The sequence below is a fragment of the Mus musculus genome, chromosome 14 (genome assembly GCF_000001635.26).
Source record: "Mus musculus strain C57BL/6J chromosome 14, GRCm38.p6 C57BL/6J".
In the NCBI taxonomy this organism is placed as follows: domain Eukaryota; kingdom Metazoa; phylum Chordata; class Mammalia; order Rodentia; family Muridae; genus Mus; species Mus musculus.
The window spans coordinates 25,126,253-25,149,546 of NC_000080.6; the positions used below are offsets into that span (position 1 = coordinate 25,126,253).

The window sequence follows — 23,294 nt, forward strand, 5'->3', positions numbered from 1 at the left end:
TCCAATTCTGCAAGCTGCAGGTAGCCTCAAATGCTTCAGTACTATAGAGATAGAGAGGGCAATTTAGGGTCATGGTGGACTGAAGGGACTTAGGACGGCCTGGACATGAGCTAGGGCAGTGCCAGGGACAAATAGCACGCTGGTGGGTAGATGTGTACCTAAGCCAGGAGGAGGCAGCAGGTGGGTAAAGCTGGGGCTCCCAGAGGCAGAGGTAAAACTGACCCAGCTCGTGCCCGAGCCTGAACCTACCCTCAGCCCTCCTGGCCACACATTAGTACTCATTAGCACATCTTCTAACTTACCAAGAAATTCAATTTTCTACAAAATAACCCGCCAAGTCCCCAGGGAACCAAAACCCTATTCATCAGCGCCAGCCTCTCAGAGGACCTCACTGTCCGCCCTGCAGATCCCCTCCTGGAGGGAGGCTGGCCCACCGTGGGAAGAGCAGCTAATTGGCACCACTGCAGGCTGGGGTGTTTTTTCCACTGGATCTGCACTTTCTGAGTAAACAGGCATCAAATGAGCAGAACGCATGAGCCAGGGGAAAGTCTGCACGCTGGCCATGTGGCTTGAATTAAAGCCCCTATAGTCACCAAGGCCTGTATGCTAAAAAACAAACTTCTAGGACGTCAGGGATGGGGCTAGGGTTTGTGGCCTTTTAAGGGAGGCAGATGTCAATTTAAAAAAAAATCCAAATAAAAATGTCCCTGGCACTATTTCTGACAGCATTTCACAAATGTCAGCCCGTGCAAGCTGCAGTGTGCATGCTGACGTGGATATGAATACAGATGACGGGGTGTGCATGAGAGAGGACCTAAAACGTGTTTGGACACACACAAGTACGACAGCGGGTAAAATACATATGTTCATACACATGAAGTCTGTGCAAGCCTGCATATGTGTGAACATAGACTGCATGGATGTGTGTGTGTGGTTATGTGTAGATGCATGTGTGTGAGCATATTCATGTGTGCATGTGTGAGTGCTGTACGTGGAAAGGCATGAGCAAGTCTGTTTGTGTGTGTGTGTGTGTGTGTGTGACCCTATGTGTGTGTGTACATGGGTGGGTTGAGTGTGAAGGTATGAGCACACTTCATATGTGTTTCGTGTATGGACAAACAGGTATTGTGTGTGTGTGTGATGGGGGGACTGAATACCTGTTTTTCCCTCCTGCATTCTTCAGTGGGGGCGGGGGTGCAGGCTCCAAGGCTTCAGCTAAGAAAACAATCAGACCTCCCATTTGTCTCTTGTCTGTCACCCACAGGGGCTGTTGGTGTGGCAAGTTGAGAGTTGGGGCGTGGGGAGTTGCAGCCCCACTCCTCAGATGCCAGGACTCCCTAGAGCAGAAGAGCACTGAGCCAGCTGGGGGCAGGGTGCAGGTTTCCACCGTGCTCCCAATTACTGGCACCTCTGAGCAGCTTCTGGAAAAGGCCTCGGTTGCCAGGAGGAAGATATTCCACTGAAGCATTCCCGTCCCCACAAAAAGAGCCTTCCACATATTAGCCACATTTTTCAATGTAATTATCCCCAGCCCACACACACAGCTTGGAGGATTAAAACATAAAATACAGTCTGCTCCCCACACATGAGACCAACGCTACAACTGGCATCATAATAAATAAATGAGTGGCCTCTCTCCTCCTTCTCCCTGCTCTGCTTCCCCCCTCCTGCCTCTCCTCCCCCTCCACTCTGCTTGGCACTGGGCTCCTTGTGCATCTTGTCTTCTGGTTCCAATCCCTCCCTCCCACCCTCTCCCAGTGCAGCCCAGTGGGCATCATCGTCACCGAGAAAGTCATCCTATACAGAAGCTGCTGCCTTGGACCTAGGGCTTTGTTCACAAGCCACCCGGGGTTCCGGTTCCGTTCGGAGCTCGGCTGCTACAGCGTTCACGGTGCTAAGAGCTGGCTGATGGAGTGGGGGTGGGAGAAGGGAGGAAAATGGGAGGAGGGAGATTTTCTAAGCAAATGGCTTCTTGGATCATTGGAGGGACATTAAGAAGCCTCCCGGAGCACCTCAGAGCACCTAAAACCAATGTCTCCTGCAAATGGATGGAAGGCCATCAGCTGTGGACCTGCAGCTGTGGCCAGCAGCTCGGGTTGCTAGGAAACAGCCCTGAAAATGTTTTGTCTTCCTGCTTCTGATCTGGATACACCTGGGATTTTCATGTCTAGGGCCACTGCCAGCCGGTTGTTCGGGCAACAAGGGCCGGTGGAAGAGGAAAGGGGTCCAGTCGAGTTCCAGGGCATCTTATAGACATCAGACAGTTCTGGGTGAGATGAGCTGTCAATCAGCTGAAGATAGCCCATTTGGACCCTGGAGCTGATTGGTCCTGAGCCTAGTACTTCCTGCCCCATGGCCCCTCCTCACTCTTCTCTGAGTTTCTCTCCACCCTGATACCCCCAGGAGCATCTTCTGCTGACCACGCCCATGCTCTTTCGGGGATAGAGGTGAGGCAATCTCCCATTACTTATCCTTCTGAACATTAGAAAAACTGACATGCCAACTAAAGGTTGAGTGTGGGTCTCCACAGCCCAGACAAATGAGAAGTTTAGAGGGAGGGGAGGGCCTGGTTCAGTTTATATCACAACCCCTAGATATGGACTGTGCTAGCTTTGAGCTCACTGCTGAGTCTATTAGGAGGCTAAGAAAATACTGAGTGAGTGGAGCCAGAGTTGAGTGGCAGGAAAAGGTGGTCAACTTGGGTTCTCATCACACCTCTGCTCCTAGATACTGTTAGACAAGACAGTGAGTCCTAAGCCTCAGTTTCCTAATCTATAAAATGGGCCTAAAAGAATTGGGTACACTAGTGTGCTGAATGTTCAGAGTCCAGGTGATGTTTCCAGACTTCAAGCCTGGGCACAGTGTAGCCATAAGCCCACTGTAGCTATAAACTCAGTGTAGCTATAAGCCCAGTGTAGCTATAAGCTGATTCCTCCTCTACCTCCTACCTCTCACCTCACCGTACCTCCAATCCATCACTATTCTGTGAGTCAAATTGCCTCTCCATGCTTACATAAGTCTACCTGTGAGTCCTCAAGATATGATTTTGCTCATCTACCTTCTGCACTACTGTCCCCGTCCCCCCCCCCCCCCCCCACGGGCCTGAAGGCTCAGACTTTCAAGGAATCTGTGGCTGCTTCCCTGCCTTATTACTATTGAACAGCTGGCTTGGAGTCTCGTTTGGAGTCTCATTCCCACCCCATGATGCCACACCTGACCACACGGTCCTAAGGCTTGCTCTGCACACTTGTTCTTGTGACAGCCACACCAAAGTCTGGCCACAATCTCCCTGCAGCACTACCCAGAGGAAAATAACCCAAGCTCTTTTCCTGGGGCCTCCAACATCTCTTTGGATGAAGGGAAGGGGACAGGAAACTCAAGTACAAAGGAAGCACTTACTACACTCCTGTACCCAGGCCTAGCATACGGGACCTGCAAAACACCTCTCGAATGACAGAGTGGATATCTGGGAACTGTGTCCTTCTACACAGGACTCAGCAAAGCTCAACTGGGTATAAATCCCACTTTGCAGGTGGCAAAACCGAAGCTGGGAGAAGGTTTCATCTGTGGCTGCCCCAACAGTACCCAGGCTACCCTTGAGTATCTGTTCCCTGTTCACTTATCCCACTAGGATGGTGTGCCGACACAGAAATAACACAAGGATTCAGGAGATAGGACTTTTGGAATCAGGCAGATTTCCCAGACTGAGGTGTGGTCGGGGCCACAGCTTTCTCCTGCTTCCAAGGCCAAGGATGGTACCCAAGCAGGCACGGCAAGTGCAAGATGGTACAGAAGCAAGAAGTGGGGAGAAGAGAGGAGACAGAGCCTTTGGTCTGATTCAGGGGTTCAATCAGCAAAGATGAAACCACTGTAGAACTGGCTCAAGGATGCTTGGATACCTGAGTAGCAGTGTAGAGTGCATATGTGTGCCTGTTTGTCTGTCTGCCTGTCTGTTTGTCTATGTGCATATGACTCTCTCTCTCTCTCTCTCTCTCTCTCTCTCTCTCTCTCTCTCTCTCTCTCTCTCTCCTTCCCTTCCCCCCTCTGTCTGTCTCTCCCCATGTGTGTTCCTGTGTGTGTATGTGTACCTCTGTGTATGTCCATTTGTGTCTATTTGTGTGTGTATGTTTGTGTGTGACCCTTTGTGTGTGTGTGAGTGAGTGAATTTGTATGTGTATATGTCCCTCTTGTGTGTCCTCTGTGTGACTGTGCCTGTCTATGTCTGTGTGGTCCCCTTCCTCATGTGTGTATATCTGGGAGATCCCTAGAAACATAGGGATGGAGGAGGCCTGTACCCTGGGTATCCCATTTTCAGAAGACAACTTAACAGCTTCTAATAGTAGAGGGGACTGAACTCAAAGAGCCCCAAGTGGTGCCACTCTCCTTCCCTGCCTCCTTAGGTGACAGCACATCACTGGCCACTCAGATCCCCTGACAGATGTGTGGAGCATGGGCATCTGGGTCAGACTCTAATGTAGGGACAGGAGTTCCTCAGAAAGAAGGAAGCCAGTGCCTCCTGGGCTCTACATCCCTTCCTGCCTCCCCAGAGCTCGTCTTGCCTCTAAATTCCATGAGTTGCTTGAAAATCTACAGTTGAAATTAAATGCCATGCTTTCGGGGCTGGCTCACTAGCAACCCCCATTACCAGGCCCAGCTCTACCCTGCTGCCCAGGTGAGTGCAGGAACCATTTTCCTGAATGTTGCAGACAGTGAGGGACATGTCCAATTCTCCCATTCTCATGACCCTGGGCCAACTTTCCTGCCTGTCATAGATGGTAAGGGACAAGGAAGGGGAACAGAGGATCTCCCCCTCATCTGTGCCACCTCCCAACAGACAAGAGGCAGGGCCGGCTCTCCCACACTTACACCTTCAGGCTGGCTCACCTACAAGCCCCACATTCAGGGCCAGCTCTACTGTACTGCCCAGACGAGCTACAAGACTACGTTCCCAAACACTGCAGCAGGTGAAGGGCAAGGCCAGCTCTGCCACTCTGATGACCTAGAGACAAGCTCTCCTGCCTGTTGTAGGTCATTTCTACCTTTCCCATGTCACCACAAGACAGACAAATTGTAGGGCAGGCTCTCCCACACTCACGCCCTTGGAGCCTGCTCACTCGTGGCCCCGCCACCAGGGTCAGCTCTACTGTGCTGACCAGTGGAAGAGCCGTCAGGCTGACCAGCTCAGATACCTCTTGGTCCCAAATCCAGGGCTTTGAATTGGCTCACCCCAACATCTACCCCAAAACTACAGGATCTCCATGACACAGGGCAACAACAGGATATCCAAGAGGATCTCCAGTGAGGTTCCCATATCAGTAGAATTGCAGAAGCTAGAGGCCTTATGACAGATTAACAACGCATTACAATGAAAATTTGCAAACAGAGAAATGTGGGGGAAAAGTTATACTGTGTGACACACCACAGCTTCCACAATGAGATTTTCTTTTTCTTTTGTCAAGGGGGGAAGTTGCAAGGGTAGAGGGTAGGTAGAAGGAGATGTGGGGGGTGGGTGAAATTGGTGTTCATGATGTGAAATTCATAAAGAACCAATAAGTTGTTTGTTTGTTTTTAAGAAATTAAATGCCGTTAAGGTCACTTGGGGTCTGGCCTGCCCAGTTCTCCACTTGTGAGAGATCTAGGGTTGTCCAGGGCTGTGCTTATCCAGAAACAGCAACTGAAAGGCAGACAGAGGTATTCCTGGCCAGGCTCAGGGCCTCCCTCTCCATAGGACCTTCCAATACTGATTACCCCAGCCCCTACCCTGCATCTCTCAATATTGTAGACAGTGACAGTGAATTATCACCAGTACTACGACATGTTAGCTAGGACTTTATGGATTCAAATCTTCTGCTTTTAGGTGGGGGGGGGGGTTGGGATGGGAGTCTACCAAGTCCTCCAGCTCCTTACTGGTCTTGGGTACTTGAAATGCTTTGCTCTGCTTTGTCTGTGTGGAAGGCTCCTATGAGGCCAGCACAATCCATTTTAACGGTCTCCTCCTCTGGGAAGCCTTCACGGACTTTCCCTCCCTCCAGAGTGACTGTCACCCGCAGAGCTCACCTTTGGGGCTGCCCCCATGCCCTGAACTGAAATACTGCTTTCATGTCTGCGTCACTGCCTCACAGAGCATTTTCTCTGTTTACGACTCTATGCGCCCCTGGAAAAAGGGCCCTGTAGCTGTGAGATAGGATTCAGCAGAGGAGGCTGGACTTCAGAATCCTAGGTGCAATAGTAGACATGCCTCTCCCTCTAGTGTTCCCAAGCACCTCCATTCCTCAAAGGCCCAAGCAAAAGGGAGTTGGATTGCAGGCCTCTGGCCAGGACCCTTCCAATTGTGATCTAGAATTATGATCCACCTGAAAGCATACTTCGGTTTAATCTTTTTTTTTTTTTTTTTTTTTTTTTTTTTGAGACTGGGTTTCTCTGTGTAGTCTTGGCTGTCCTGGAACTTACTCTGTAGACCAGGCTGGACTTGAACTCAGAAATCTGCCTGCCTCTGCCTCTGCCTCTGCCTCCCAAGTGCTGGGATTAAAGGCATGTGCCACCACTGCCTGGCTTGGATTAGTCTTTTAAAAGTATGATAAAGGTTAAATTATAGGCATATGGGGGGGGGGATGGACTGATAATTTGTATGTCATGAAAATTAAAACTTACCAAGACATATCATGAAAAACTGGAAAAATCAGACCACAGAACAAGAGTACATTCCCAGTCAGTGTGTCTGGCAAAGGACTTTTAGAATATATAAATAGAATATATAAAGAAACTTCCAAAACAATAAGACATGACAGTTCACAGAAAGACTGACAAAAGGATTGAATAGTCACTTTACAGAGCCACATATCTGAGTAGCCAACAGACAGAAAGAACTCAGCTCCAATTGCCATCAGAGAATTTTCAGCTAAGTCTGTGATAAGATACTATCATACACATTTTAGAATGGTTAAACTCCAAGGGCTGACAAAACCTAGTTTTGGCAAGGATACAGAACAACTGGAATACTCCAGGATTGCTGATGAAAGTTTATTTTTTAAAAAGGCCAAATCAATTTGGGACATTGTCAGAATCCACTAACATGGGTTGCAAACACTGCATGCTAGATAAGCTAACAACTCCATTCCTATGAACCAACACAGAAACATGTATGTATGTTTTCTGATACAGTGTTTAAAAAAAAAAAGAAGAGGAAACAGCCCATATGCATGTGAATAGGTACAGGAGCAACAGAATTTACTCAACCATGAAAATGAGCAAACTACTTCTCTATCCAGCAATATGCATGCATGTCAGGATTGCATGCTAAGTCAACAAATACACTCTGTGAGGTTTTCAGTTAATGTCCCCAAGTGGGCAAACCTGTAAAAGACCAGAAGAACGGTGATAGCTTTGTTACCTTGACATAATAACAGAGCTGAAACATATTCCTTTCATCTTTTTCTCTCCCATCATATGTCTGTGTTTTTATATTTCATGCCCACACATATGTATTTTGGAAAAAATGATGTATATGTGACTATAAAACATCAACACATGTGTATAATGTATTTTGAATTAATATAGTTCAGAAAATGTTACATATTTGGACATAATTATATATGCTATGCAATTTTTGAATCATTTGAGAATTTGAAGTCTCCCTTTTCCCTAAATATTTGAGCATGAATCCAAGTATACTGTGCTGATATATGCTTTCTAAGACTGGAGACATTCACTAATGTAAGTATAGATTAGTAATGTAAGCATAGATCAGTGCTCTAAATTAAAAGCTAAAACAACAATATACTGACATGTCTAGACTGCAGACCATATTCCAGTTTTACCCATTGTCCATGTAGTTTGGTTGTGCCCATTTTCCCTGGTTGTGCCCATTTTCCCCAGTCCTAGTCTAGTCAACTGGCCCGGCTTTATATGTTATGTTCAGGTGTCATGTCTCTGTGATCTCCCTCTAGTCTGTGGCTTTCTTTAGCCTTTCCTTTTGTCCCTTCACTGGCCATTCCCTGAACAGACAGGTGTTCTACAGAGGGCCCCTCTTCTATTTCCCAGGTTGCAGTTTTTCTGACACGAATGCACAAACTGCATCCCTCTGGGGACAGTACAAGAAGCTGGTGGTATGGGCTGGTCCTCAGGCTGCTCCTGTGTGTATCACCCCTGACTAATTATGCCGGCTTGCTTTCTTCCCTCCTTTTCTGCTGAGCAAGTAATTTATGAGGAGACACTCTTAGGTCCTGTATACATCCTGCCAAGAACACAACAGCTTGCAAGGGAGGCGTGCCTCCATCCCTGCATTCAGGAAGAACTCAGAGACAACTTTTTAATTTAAATTTTTTTTTTTCAGATCTGAGAATGGATCCAGGGCCTCACATGTAGCAGGTAAGTGCTCTGGTACTGATCTTCTCACCGGCCCCAAATATGTGTGTGTGTGTGTGTGTGTGTGTGTGTATCATGGTGCCAGGAACTCCACTAAGTGGATGCAGTGTAGTATCTCAGCTAAGTTGTTTGGCTTACCTGAGGGTTGTTTGGCTTACCTGAGGGGAGTAAGATTTATGACTCAAGCACAGCCACATTCACCGGGTGTAATAGCTACAATATGAATGTCATTTGCCTGCTGTCACATATTTTAGAAAGAGTAATACTAATACTGGCTGTCATCATTTTAGCACTAAAGACAAGACATCCAGGCCTAGGACATACAAGTTTGGAATAGGAATTAACTTGCCACGCCCACTCCATTGGTACTGAGGGTTTGCATCTAGGAAATCAGACCCCTGACCACATTCTTAACATCTACTCTGTCTGACCCCCATATAGGGATGCCGAGTAGTTGGGGCACACTCGCTCCCATGGCTACTTCCCACGTGCTTCTTCTTTAGCCTCAAAGGAATCTTCCTTGCAACCAGTCAAGTCCATGATACCTCTTGGGGGAAAGGTGTTTACCTGCACCATCCACCAGAGAGTAGGACAAAGGTAAGAAGAAAAATTACGCCCTGAGCAGTAGGAAGAAAGACTCATCCAGCCCAAAGGACACCTGCAGTCCTCTCCCCAGCACTTAGGCCACCTGGCTCCCAACCCCATAGCTGCCTAACAGGAAATACTGCCTTGGGCTGGGTGAAGTATGGGGCTCTCTGACAAGTTCTTGGGTTTGCACCAAAAGCCCATGGGTCCCATGGCTCTGCCAGGTTCTGCAGCATGCACCCTGGCCTGCTGGCCTTGCTGGTGTCTGCAGCCCTCCTGTGCTGTCCCAAGACTTCCTGGTTGTGGCATATGAGCATCATTATGCGGAGCTGAGGGAGCCTGTGTTTACAGCTTGGCATAAGGGAAGAACACACAGATCTTTGTTGCCAGGCTACAAATGACTCCTTTTTTTTCCCTCTCCCCAGAAGAGAGAAACAATGATTAAAAACTCCTCAGTTGCTTGGCAGGCTTCTGGGTGGTTTGCTGTGAATGTTCCGAGACCAGGAGGGACCTTGCCTTTCACAGAGCCTCTGCCTCACTGGCTCCCTTGACTTTGGATCTGTGCTCGATCCATCTTAATTTTTTTTTCCTAGAAAGACTCGGTGTCTTAATGGTTTGGTGGAGTGGCAGGAAAAGCCCTCAAAGGACCAGAGGTGACGATGGCTCAAGACTGAAGGAAGACTGGGGAAGACTGAGATGAAGATCGGTGAAGGAAGCACAAATGTAGTGCAAGAAACAGAAGATCCCACACAGCTGCCATGAAGCTGAGAGGCAGAGGCAAAGCCTTACCTGGAGCCTAGGGTCCGGACTGGACTGTAGCCCTGCCATGCCTGTGCCCTCTTCCCTGTAGCCAGTGGCTTTTCCCTCCCCACGTTCTGGCTCCTCTGTGAAGGCCACAACACTAGAACTTTCAGGCTCTGCATGGCCTGGATGATGGGATTCTTTCTGCAATTCCACAACTTTTGATAAAACTAACAAGTTCAAGCCGGGCATAGTGGCACATGCCTTTAATCCCAGCACTCGAGAGGCAGAGGCAGGCAAATTTCTGAGTTTGAGGCCAGCCTGGTCTACAAAGTGAGTTCCAGGACAGCCAGGGCTATACAGAGAAACCCTATCTCGGAAAAAACAAAACAAAACAAAACAAAACAAAAAACTAGCAAGTTCACTGCTGGTTGCCTGGAAGATTATCTCTGTAGGATTCCCCATGTTAACATTGGCAACATTCTAAAAGAGTCTCTGTAGGACACACTCTAGTCCATATCTGCCACTGTGACAGAACACTATAGACTAGGTAAAGTAGGAGGAGCAGAGGTCTATTTCTTAAGCTCATAGAAGCAAGCAAGCATGACAATGGAGGAATGCACCTGGTGAGGCCCCGCTTGCTGCACTAGAATATGGCACAGGGCACCACATAGTAAGAGGGAGCTAGTGATCTGTCTGATGCCCTCAAATCCCTTTAGAGGGGGTGTAAACTCACCCACCAAGGTGGGGTATAAACCTTATAAGCTGGGCACCCTCCCATGGTTGTGTGGAGTAATCACACTACGGACACATGAGCCTGGGATCGCACTCACATCACAGCAGGGCCACACTGCCCTTTGTTACTGTTGTTGGGGTCTGGCCAATGAGGGAATATGGTGCCATTCATACAAAACCCACTAAGGAACTCAGTCATGTTCTACAGAGTTTCTGTGAGCAACAACAACAGGCCACAAAGCACTCATAGCCTCATAGATCACCCAATTTCAAGAACTAATAAGCAGTAGAAATAGTGTCCAACACAGACACAGGAGAGCCCAAAGCTTAGATGCCTACCTTTCCATAAAATCACCTTGATGCCAAATGTGATGGGAAAGAACTGTCATCCCAACACTTAGGAGGTTCACAAGTTGGAAAATAGCCTGGGTTAGCAAGTGAGATTTTTGTCTCAGAAAGACATCTCTCAAAAGCAAAGCACAAAAGCTGGTCCCTGGGTTTTCTGACTCCTGAGAGTCCCTGGGAAGTAAAATTCCCAGTGTGTCTGTCACTTTTATTACACAAAGAATGTCCCCGTCCTAAGAGTCCTAGCAGGGGCTTCTGCCCGTGCTTTGAGTTCACCTGCACAGGCATGAGACACAGAATGACTCTCCAGGCAGATTTCCTTCCTGGAGCTATTCTCCCACACAGATTGGAGCAGCCTGATTAATCAGAAGGGATGCTGTGGAGAATGCCATCAGACATCTTCCACCCCCTTCCAGCAGGGGAGGAAGCCTCCAGTCACTCTCTGGCTGCAATCAGAGCTTCCTGCTTGAGCATGAAGGTGAGATGGTAATGAGCACCATCACTGCCTGGAGGAGGACTCCCTCCACGAGCCTGCTTCATGAAGGCTACCACGTAAATCACGCCGGGCTCCAGCGCCAGCACAGGCCCCGCACCCCCATGTGTGGGGGTTAGAGAACCAGCCGAGTCTATGCCGATCCTCACCTGTGGGTTGATTGCAGTAGTTATGGGTTAATTCACTCTCAGACTTGGAGGAGTCATGTGCACGGATGTTCTTGCCATTATTGTAAATGTGAGTCATTTCACCTTCACGGCCCAGGCATGTAAGAAGACCGTTGATCGAAGCAAGCAGAATCATCCTGGCTCCGCTGGTGCTTTGTGGGAATGTACTTTCAAAGAGATGAGTTCGCTTTGATATTAGAGTTAAGTTTCCCCTGAGTCAAGGGCTTATTCCCTCATCCTCTGAACAAATATTTATTGAGTATCATGTACTATCTGAGAGAGCATCTCTAGACCTGGCAGTGTGGCCACAAACAGGGCATGGCTTCGGCTTCTGCTCTGGTAGGGCTGACATTGGGGTTCTATTTGGGATGTGAAGAGCCTGTTTCTTCCGTTCTCAGGAGGCCATTCAGAGCTTGGGAGCTATCCTTATAAACCGAGACAGGAGAATCACGTTTTGGAAGTCAGCCTCATAACTTGGCATCTCTCAATCAGGGAGAAAACAAAATGTCTTAGCAAACAGGAGTCAGTGATCTTGAAGTAGGCAGAGCATTGCTGAGCAGATCGACTGGCTGAGAGGCACAGCAGGTCTGTCTAAACTCCAGTTTCCTCCTCAACTTCCTGGTGCTCTGACATTAGACTGGTCAAGGTCAACCTCTGAGCCACTATGACACTTGGAATCCAAAGTGCTTGATGCCTGATGCTTAGCAGAGCCTCTGGCCCAATGATCTCCACTCATCCTCCATGGGCGGGAGACTCAAAATGCTACCAGTGGCGCCAGTTTACCTGCTTCTAACCTCTCCCTCCTAGAACTTTCAAAGTTTCATAGTGTACTCTGGTACACTATGGAAATACACCACTGCTTCTTTAGCCCTGGTTACAATACAGTTTCCTCCCAGCTGGGTCCAGCTGAAGCTCCTTGTAAGCCATCAGGTCCTTAAAGCCACATTTGCTCTGCTGGCCTTGCCAGTGCAAGAACAGGCAGGAAAACTCACAATCGGGGCCTCACAGCCAGACAAGGCAGCTTCCTCAACTGCTGACAGAATCATGGCAGCTTCCCAGCAGCCTCGGTGCATAATCCTGGCTGAATCTTCCTCCTCTGAGCCAAGTAGAACCTAAGCCTGTGATGTGCTGTAGGTGATGCGGCCTGAGGGCATTTGGGGCAAAGGTGAAAGGATTTCACAGACAGAATTGAAGTGTGGGCAAATGAGAGAAGAGGTTAGCCTGGGAAGGCCTGACTTCATCAGGTGACAGTGCTCCTTGAAAAGGAAGAAGAGGCAGCCATGTTGAGTGGTGGCACAGGGGACATGTGACAAGAAGCTACCTACAGGCTCCTTCTAGGTGCTGAGACTGGCCAGGGGCCAGAAAGGTAAAGGGTGAGCTCTGTAGCAGAATGGCAAAGAACAATCTTTCAAGGATGTGAGGAAGACGGGAACCTCCAGCTGAGAACAGTCTGGGCGGAGATTCCAGTTCAATCCTCCAGAGAACGTACCCTGTAGCAGCCACCGCTAACAAGGGAGGACTGTTTTAAGCCACCCGGCTTCCGACAGTGTGGTAGGCAGCAGAGAATGCTACTGGCACGCCTAGTCATTGGGTCACTCTCTTCTCCCAGCAGGTTCAGCTACGGCTTTAGGTTCCCAGGCCCCATCTCTAGGCTTCGCTCACCACTGTCTGCTCCAAGTTCCTGGACCTGCGCACACACACACACACACACACACACACACACACACACACACACTCTGGTCAGTGCTATGTCCCTGAATAGCTCCTTTGTCTGACTGGTTTTGATTGGAGCCTGGGTGAGGTACTCGTGAGGCTGGTCCTAGCACTTAGGTGATCTCCCACAGTTTGGGAGATGAAACCAGAGTGTGAAGTGCTTCTCCCAGGGTGGAATTGAGATTTCAAGCAGGACCTTCTAAGTCCCATGCCTGCTTTCCACCTTGATGGCAAGTTAGGGGCCTTCAAAGATCTCAGTGCCTGCAGACCCCAGACAGTGGGGTGGATATGCTGTTCCACACTTTGTATCATTCCCTGTGTTGCTTGTCACTTTGTCCCATTCCCCAGCACTCCAAGGGATATTTTTACCTCCAATTTACAAATGAAAACACTAAGTCACCAAGAATGCTGTTTATTGGTTCCCTCTATACATGTGGTTGAGTCCCCATGAGGTACCTGAGAGTACAAGGCCCTGGAAGGCAGAGGACCACCTGCTGGTCCGTGGTGGGCAGGGTGGGTACAGTGTGAAGACAGAGCCTGGGCCAGGCCATGATAGAATCCATAATATTGACATTGACTGAAGCCTGAAGAAAGATCACCCTCGGAAGCATAAGCTAAGAGTGTAAACTGGAAGTCTTCTTGTGGTCAGCAGACAAGAGATCAACAACTGTGTGAGGCAGAAGACTACAGTGTACCCCTACAGTGGGGGGCTGTTGGTTGAGGGTGGCACACACCTATGTGTCCCTCTAACTCTTGAAGCTTTAACTCCATAGGGTGTCTGATCTAGCACAAAAGGAAGTAGAAACAAACACATATACATCAAATACATATGTGTACATATAAACACCAAAAACATTCTAGAGTCCATCTAGTCTGAAACTCATACTGCATCCAAACAGGTACACAGTTGCCCACATACTCACATATATGCTTACACACTTGCACATACACGTATACATAGTTACATATGTCCTCACAAGTGATCATATACATTCACACATATCCATATGGCTTCATGCACACATAAGTATGTATCCCCCCCCAATTCACACACACAAAATCATACTTATACACATATCCATGTAAACGTATACACGCATAAACATGCAGTCCATACGTATACACACAAAAATACATATACATTCCCATAGACAAGAACATACATATGTATACAGACACATTCATACATATCTACAAGGGCATATACACCCAATCATATGCCCCTCCCCATTCACACACAGTTCCATCCCAGACCAGGATAGCAGTGCCCGGGGGGGGGGGGGCGGGGGGGGGCAAAGAGATGGTTCCTATTGTGCAAAACAGAAAGGCAGGTGAGAATCCATCAAAGGCAGTCCTGTCTCCAGCCACTTATTATCAAGCAAGCAGCTACTGTGGCTTCTGAGCAAATTCCAACTGCTTCCCCAGCACCTAGGGTATATAAACCTAAAGTATGGCTTTCCCCTTCAGAAGACTAACATCACCTAGCCCTCGCTCTCCAGTTATCAAGGTTTCTGCCACCCTCAGCCCCATCCCTGAGCACACCAGGCCATCCTAGCAGGCGGATATAACCAGCTGAGGAACACGGCAAATCCATCAATAGCTCTCTAAAAGCCCAGAAGAAATTTAGTCATCGAAAATCCCTTCCCTCTTTGCTAATAAAACTTATCAGTTCAGGGCAGGAGGCCGGGAGGAGAGGGACTACAGACAGTTGCCTTACTAAATTGCTTGGAGAAATGGCCCTCATCAGCCATCTAGGAGCAGAAAGAACGGAAGCAATGTAACATTTATGGAGTGAGATTTGCCCACCTCGAGTCACCTACCCAGGTCTCTGAAGCTCTGTATTGTGCCTACTCCATCTCACGGGTGAAGAAAACCAGGCTCAGTTATATACTGGAAAGAATCAAAATGAGCCTAGACTCCAGCCCGTACAGCTGTACATGCCATACGGCACAGCCTTGGCTGTTCCCCTCTGTGGATGCTCCTCCTTGTGGAACCCCAACTCTTAAAGGCAACAAGAATAGAAAGCTGAATATGGACAAGTCAATAGCACAGAGCCCAGGCTCAGAAGACACTTGACCAAGCTTTATGGGTCTCCTCTGGGTCACACACAGACATGCCTGGGCTCTCCCCAGAGTAACCTGGGAACCCTCCTTAGCCTTGGAGATGCTCAGAGCTTGACAAGTGGTCCCTAAGCTGATATGTGACACCTTGCCCTTCTTATTAGAGCCTGGGGAAAAAAATCCATAGCAGCCCTGGCTTCATTCCATTTACCATAAAAGGGGTGCAAGTTATTCATTCCAAACGACAGAGGGGGCCCCCCACGTTCTTGACATGGAACTTCTTAGATTCAGTGTTTGCTTGCACTGGCTACATCTGAACCTCAGGAGCAGAAGAGCACGTCGGTAGCTCTTGCCAGAGTCTCCTTAGCAAGCCTTCATTGGTGTACCCAGAGTTTGCTCAGCAACTCAGATAAAGGTTCCCTCTGAGGCTGTGAGACACTGGAGCTCCAAGCAGGCCGATCCATCCAGAAATGGTATGGTCTTGCGGAAACAGTGGGCCTGGATGGAGAAAGAAATGTGGCTAAGTGAGAGAGAAAATTCCCCTAGGAAGATCTATTAGGCTGTGAAATAGTATTCCACAGGAAGCGGTGGAGGGGGTGCCCGGAGGTATTTAAAGCTGTGCTGGACTAAGTAATAGAAGCCTCGTGGTGTGTGGAGTGGCTGAGAACTGGCCTCGGGGGAGCTGCTGCTGTGCCCTAATAGGTCGACTCCAATAGAAGTAATTTCCGAGCCCGCCCCAGCATTCCATGGAGCTACACTGCTTTTGCCAGGCAAAGAAGGTGTTCACTTACAGCTCAGAAAAAGCCCCAGGGTTTGGTGCCCGCCTAGCCATCATTTGTTAACAGGCTGGCAGTCCCCAGCAAACAGATGTCTACATTCAGCAAACCCCTCTCAAAATCGCATCTGCCTTTCAGGATGGAAATTGACAAGTTACTCTTCAAATTCTTATAGAATCACAAGGCACTCAACGGAGCCAAAAAGGATTTCTAGACAGAATCAAGTATGAAAATTCCCACTTCCTGGTGTCAAGATTTACTATAGAGACTCTATGATACTCACACAAAAATAAACATATAGATCCATAGCATAGATCTCAGGGTCCATAAATAGAATCAATACATGTATAGTCAATTAATGGGTTTTTGTTTGTTTTCTCCTTTTTCTTCTTTTTGTCATGTGTTTGTGTATGTAGTATGTATCCATGCATGTTTATGTTTGTGTTCACATGTGTGTTGGCGCACATGTATGTGAGTGCCTGTACTCATGTGTGTGTGCCTTTGTTCATGTCTGTGCACACATTTAGAAGCCAGAGGCTGATGTCAGGAATCCTCAACTACTTTTCCACCTTATTACTTTTGAAGTGGCCTGTCTTATGAACCCATAACTCATTAATACAGCTGATCTCACCAGAGAACTTGACCCAGGGTTCCCTTTCTCTACCTTTTGAGGATGGAACTCTAGACTGGTTACTACACGTACCCAGTATATACATGAGCTCTGGAGATCTTGAACGTTGGTCCCCCTGTGTGCCTGACCAGCTAATTAATCACTAAACCATGCCCCACTTGTGGTCAGTTGCTTTTTGACAAGCATGCCAAGACAATAAGAAAGAGCAGGCTAATCAGCAAATGTTGCTGGAACAGTTGAATATCCACAAACAAAAGAACGAAATCGGATCCTTACCATCACACCCCATGCAAAGCAATGTCCGAACATGTAAAAATACTTTAAGGAAAGAAAGCATGAGAGTTCACCAACCCCTGATTTGGCACTGCTTCTTATATCTGAGGCCAAAATACAAACTCCAAAGAGAAAAACAGACTAGATTTCATCACAATAAGATTCTAGAATCCTCCCTCTCTCTCTGTATATTCTGAACCTCTTACAATTTAGTAACAAATAGAGAAAATGTACACACTTTAGAATGGGCAAGGAATTTGATAAATGTTTCTCCAGAGAAGATACACAGTATCGAACAGAAAGTGATCAGAATGGTTCATTAGTAGGAAATACAAATCAAAACGGTAACAAAATACCAATTCACACCTGCTGGGGTGGTTTAAATAAAGACAAAAGTTGAAGAGCGGCTGTCGGATGTGGACAAACAAGACCCTTCGAGCATCACTGAATGAGGAGAGAGCTCAAGCACTTTAGCGGCCATTCAAAATGATACAACGTCAACAGCAACAATCTCACTTCTCATAATTGACCCAAAGGATTGGATGCAAGCTGTTGATTGATGTTTACATTATGTGTTATAATATAGGGCCAGAGTGACTGCTCATTGGATGAAGATGCTTGCCAACAAGCCTGGTGACCTGAGTTCAATCCCCAGGATTCTAGATGGACTGACTCCTGCTGCAAACCCATCAAATTGAATACTGCACCAGTGAACAGGGAATGAATGACATGCACTGTGACATGGAAGAGAGCATCCATCCATCCATCCATCCATCCATCCATCCATCCATCCATCCATTATATCTATCTATCTATCTATCTATCTATCTATCTATCTATCTATCTTTCTATCTACCTACCTATCTATCTATCTATCTACCTATCTATCTATCTATCTATCTATCTTTCTTTCTTTCTATCTATCTATCTATCTATCTATCTATCTATCTATCTATCTATCTATCTTTCTATCTATCTATCTATCTATCTATCTATCTATCTATCTATCTATCCATCCATCCATCCATCCATCCATCCAGTATCTCTATCTATCTATCTATCTATCTATCTATCTATCTATCTATCTATCTATCTATCGATCGATCTATCTATCTATCGATCTATCTATCCATCCATTATATCTATCTATCCATCCATCCACCCATCCATCCATTATCTCTATCTATCTATCTATCTATCTATCTATCTATCTATCTATCTATCTTTCTTTCTTTCTTTCTATCTATCTATCTATCTATCTATCTATCTATCTTTCTATCTATCTATCTATCTATCTATCTATCTATCCATCCATCCATCCATCCATCCAGTATCTCTATCTATCTATTTATCTATCTATCTATCTATCTATCTATCTATCTATCTATCTATCTATCGATCTATCTATCCATCCATTATATCTATCTATCCATCCATCCACCCATCCATCCATTATCTCTATCTATCTATCTATCTATCTATCTATCTATCTATCTATCTATCTATCTATCTATCTATGCATCCATCCATTATATCTATCTATCTATCTATCTATTCATCCATCTATTAACTATTTATGTCATCTCTATATCTATCTGTCTGTCTATTATTTTTATATTTATAGACCTTTGATTGTTGTATCCCTAGAATACCAAGACACAGGAAAGAAGAGCAGGTCAGCAAATGCTTACAGTGTAATTGGATATCCACAGGCCGTGAAGCTGGATCCCTTCCTCACACTGCATACAAATGGATTAAAGACTTACATGCAAGATCTGAACCCATGTAGCCCTCAGAGGAAAGCACATCTATAAATCTTCTCCATCTTGGATTTTAAGTCTAAGAAGTCAGTCACAAAAAGCTGCATATCATGATGCCATTTATATGAAGTGTCTGTAATAGGCAGATTTATAGAGACAGAAATATATTCATGTTCACCAGGGGCTGGGGGAGGGGAGAGAGATGAGATTATGAAATTTTCATCAGATAGTGATAATGACTATACAATTCTGGGAACACACTAAATCATAAATATTACACAATGAAGGGGTGAATATCTTGGTATACGAACTACATCTTTAGAAGCTGTAAAAGCCACCTGTGAGCGAGCCTACCGCACAGAGACTGGTTCTGTATCTTGTGTAAATATTATTCCCTTTACATTAGTCTTTACCATATACACAGTTTTGAGCCTGGTCTTGCTCTCCATCGCTATTTAAGTTCTTCTATGTTAACGTCTCTCCCTCAATGTATTTCATGGTAGCCATTTCCACAAGGATAGGGCTGGAGCTCTCTTGTTTAGTGTTATGTTGGAGTTCATTCCTTGGGGTTTGCTGTTATAAATGTTATCACTGTTGAACATTTCTATGTATAAACTCTTTTTGGGGGGAGGGTATACTATTTTTAGGCTAAACTCTTAGAAGTTGAGATGGCTGGAGGAAAGAAATAAGCTTAACAATTCTGTTGCCAGTGGCACCAAATCACCCTCCTTCAGAGTTTTGATGTAGGCTGTTTTGTTCAGAATACAGAGTTACAGCCACAAGAAAAGCCCCTGGTACACTAGAGGTTTATTGTCCTTAAAGTCAGACTTTTCCCAGGGTGGTATCCCAGCTCTGTCCCCTTGAGGCTGAGAGTGATTTTCTCAAGAATGTACCCTGATTTCATTTCTATTTCTTCTGCTACAAAAGGGGCACGGTTATACCTATTTATTGTAACAATGATAACATGTCTAACGTGCTGAATCAACCTTCAGAATCAGGTGTCCACTGAATCTGTGTTTCTCCTCTTCACTGCCCATTCTTAGCCCATCAACGACACGTCCTTTTGGGTACTGAGTCTTGCATAGGCCTGTGTCTTAGTCACTGTTCTATTGCTGCAAAGAGACACCACGACCAAGGCAATTCTTATAAAGCAAAGCATTCATGGGGGGTTACTTACGGTTTCAGAGTCTATTAGCATCATAGCAGGGGGCAGAGAGTACTGCAGCAGACCAGCTTGGTACTGAAGAATTAGCTGAGAAATATATCCTGATCCACAAACAAAGAAGACTGGACCTAGAGTGGTCTTTCAAAACCTTGAAGCCCACCCCACCCCATCCCCAGTGGCAAGCTTCCTGCAACAATGCCACACCTACTCCAACAAGGCCACACCTCCTAATCCTTCTATCCTTTCAAACAGTATCACTCCCTGGTAACTAAGCATTCAAATACATGAGCCTGTGGGGGCCATTCTTACTCAATCCACCACACTTTGAATCCATACACAGGAGGATATTTCTCCTCCTGTGATGTATCTGAGATTTTGCAAACCCAAAGCAAGTGTATGCACAGCAGTAAATTTGTTGTCAGCAACTCCCTTCAGATAAACCAGGCTCAGACTAGGGGTGGCAACTCAAAGGGTAGAGCACTTGCCTAGTGTGCACAGAACTCTAGGTTCCATTCTTGGGACTAGACAGGTGGTCCACCCTTGTAATCTTGGCTCTCAGGAAATTGGAGATAGGATGATAAGGAGCTCAAGGTCATTGTGAGATTCACAATATCCAGTCTCTTAAATAAATAACAGCACCTTTCTCCTCTTCCCTGCCCCAAAAGGACTAGTGAGCTGGCTCAGTGGATAAAGGCCTTTCCTGACCCAAGTTTGACTCCCAAGGACAAGCATGGTGCAAGGAGAAAACCAATTCTCCTGAGTTGTTCTCTGCCCTACATATATATTTCATGGTATGCATAACATATACCCCACCCTAACACACACACACACACACACACACACACACACACACACATGCATGTGCAGCAATAAAAAAGTTAAGCAATATAATTTTTAGAATAAAAGATGTGTATATGTATGGACGTGTAACAGACTTGTTTCTTAATGCTGAGTTCATTTCTTTTTTGCTAGTAGATTATAGAGCCACAGACTGCCTGGGTAAGCCCTGGATCACCACACACGAGAGTAATTACTAATTACATGTTTCCCCATTCTGTGGCTTATTAGTAAATTGTATGTAGAGGGATCTGAAAGTAATTGCACTTCTCCTGTAACTTCGGCAGCTTGCAGAAACCAGAAGGAATTACCTTATTTACCTCCTAAGTGATTCCCAGTGGTTGTTTGTCAAATATACCGAATAGGGAAGACCATACAATCACCAAATCCTCTCCTGCTCATTAATGGTGTGTGAGGGTCACAAGAAATCTTAGTGGGAAAAGACTGCTAAAGAGCCACTGACAAATTTATGCAAACATCCCCAAGTGGCTGATAGATTAATTTTGATCATTGTTCAGAAAAGTGGGCCCTTTACATTATTAATAGTTGTCAGCTACAAGCAAATGTTTAACTGGAAACTTAGAAGAAGAGAACTTGATGTTTCTGAATGACGCTGTCTTTATGAGCCTTGTGTGTGGCAAGGAAAGATGGGTAGAAAGAAAGAAGAAAAAGCTCAGTATGCAGAAAGCCTGCTCCTTGCTTTGATGGTCTATGGGTAAATGGTTTTACTACCCTGAGCACTGGCTAGGGCTCCCTTCATTATCTAATAAACTGTAGCCATACTAAATTCCTTTCTCGTGTGTGTGTGTGTGTGTGTGTATGTGTGTGTGTGTGTGTGTGTACAAGCATGTGTTTCTGGTTCCTGAAGGTCAGAGGACAACATCAGTTGTTATTTGTTACATTTCAGGTCCCTTGTATCTTCTGTTTGAAGCAAACATTAGTGTGGAACTTCACCAAGAAGCTGGACTAGCTGGCCTCACTTGCATCCATCTGTCTCCACAGGGATATATAATTCTCACCACCTCTGGAATTACAAAGTCATATCACCATTCCTGAATTTTATATGATTTCTGGAGATCCAAACTTAGGTCCGCTCACTGTGAGACCAGTGCTTTGCCAACTGAGTCATCTCCTCAGCTTTTTTTTTTAAAAATAAATTTAAAACGGTAAAAGAAATTTTCTTCTTCTTCTTCTTCCTTTGTCTCTTCCCCTTCCCCTTCTTCTTCTCCTTTTCCTTCTCCTCCTCCTCCCTTCTCCTCCTCCTCTTTTTTTTTTTAAAAAGAAAATCTGATCCCAGACAAGCTCAAAGCTTCTGGAAGACACTGGCTGGGATACCAGCCTCTACCTTTGCTGGCAAAGAAAGATTTCTACAACAACACATGGACAGTCTTCCTGTGTGGTTGGTTTGGTCTGCAAGGTGGTGCATGCTTCTGACCTTTGGGGTACTTTAACAATGTTAGAAAAAAGGGTGGGGCCCAAAGGACTGGGGCTGGTTCAGTGATCAGTCTAAGAAATTTGATCCTGGTATTCCCTCTTCCTTCTCTTCAGACCTGCAAGACAAAGAGCCATCACAACCAAACACCACACTCAACAGCCTTTGCCTCCTTCTGGCTACACAGTGTTATGAGTGCATTGCTGACATAGGACGGGAGTCATAGGGAAAATGGTAATGAGGAATGACAGGCTACCACCCCAGGCCACCACAACAAGATGCTGGAACCATGGCTTATTCTGGGAGTACACTCATGGTTCTCTAATGATGACCTGGCTCTAGTCACATGTGTGGTGGCAGGACCAGAAGCCTCTTTTACACAGAGCCTAGAGCACCTTGACAGAAACAAGAAGCTAAAGCCCATGATCTCATGATCTGTTCATTCTTGTTGGCTACTCTCCTCGCTGCTCCTCTAGCAATCCACTCAATCCACTCATCCTACCAATCTCCTTGACCTACAGGCCTCCCATCCTCCACCCAGTGCTGAAGGTAGAATTGATGAATCTAGAATCAAGACAGTCATCATCATTGTCGTCATCGTCATCATCATCATCTCCCTGGCAATAGGGTCACGTGTGGGAAGGAAGGAATCCCTGCAAAGAAATAAAGTTCCCCAGAGAAAGTGAGAAAGCAGTGGCAGGGCATCCCTTGTATGCCAGGCCCTGGTTTAGGCTTGGGAGCACTTAATCTATTGTTGGTAGCAGATTTCAACCATGAAGCACCCTTTGCAGGAAGGGGACAACATCTGGAACAAGAACAGGGGACAGTGGTGGTGTGGAAGCCAAGTATTGGCTTGGAGTATAGGGACATCTGAGCAACTATGTTACATTGCCATTTTAAGGGTAGAGAGGAGCTTGTCAAACAGAAAGCAATCTCCTAGAAAGTTTTGCTCCTTGGTAGCTGACTGCCTTCCCCCTAGCCTATAAGAGGAAATGGCCTACAGCAAAGACAGCAGTAGCTAACCCTTTGTGTACTAGGATCTGACTGGCCAGGACAGGCAGGATCAAGGCAGCCTTAGGCCAAATTGCCTGATCCCCAATCCTAAGAAATGTTTAGTCATTCCTGGAAATGAGATCTCACCAAGAGAACACCCACACAACCTGTTAGTTCGTGATACTCAGCAGATGATGCTAAACAATAGAAACTGCTGGGCTGGA

The 23,294-nt window shown here is 46.2% G+C and overlaps 2 long non-coding RNA genes across 3 annotated transcripts; one reads left to right on the top strand and one right to left on the bottom strand.

The window, feature by feature from the left end:
- Positions 1–1,766: 1,766 nt before the first annotated feature.
- Gm32224 lies at positions 1,767–21,808 on the top strand. Of its 2 annotated transcripts, XR_383270.2 has the most exons (5): positions 1,767–2,447; positions 8,333–8,367; positions 8,806–8,961; positions 9,543–11,630; positions 21,553–21,808. It is a non-coding gene; the product is annotated as a predicted gene, 32224 (long non-coding RNA). The 2 variants fall into 2 exon arrangements; XR_383271.2 differs by lacking the exons at positions 8,806–8,961; positions 21,553–21,808 and having other exon boundaries at positions 1,792–2,447; positions 9,543–11,565.
- On the bottom strand, positions 13,543–16,989 carry 4930572O13Rik (RIKEN cDNA 4930572O13 gene). The gene is made up of 3 exons (NR_045718.1): positions 16,887–16,989; positions 15,415–15,701; positions 13,543–13,926 (listed from the first exon to the last, which is right to left on the bottom strand). It is a non-coding gene; the product is annotated as an RIKEN cDNA 4930572O13 gene (long non-coding RNA).
- Positions 21,809–23,294: the final 1,486 nt, after the last annotated feature.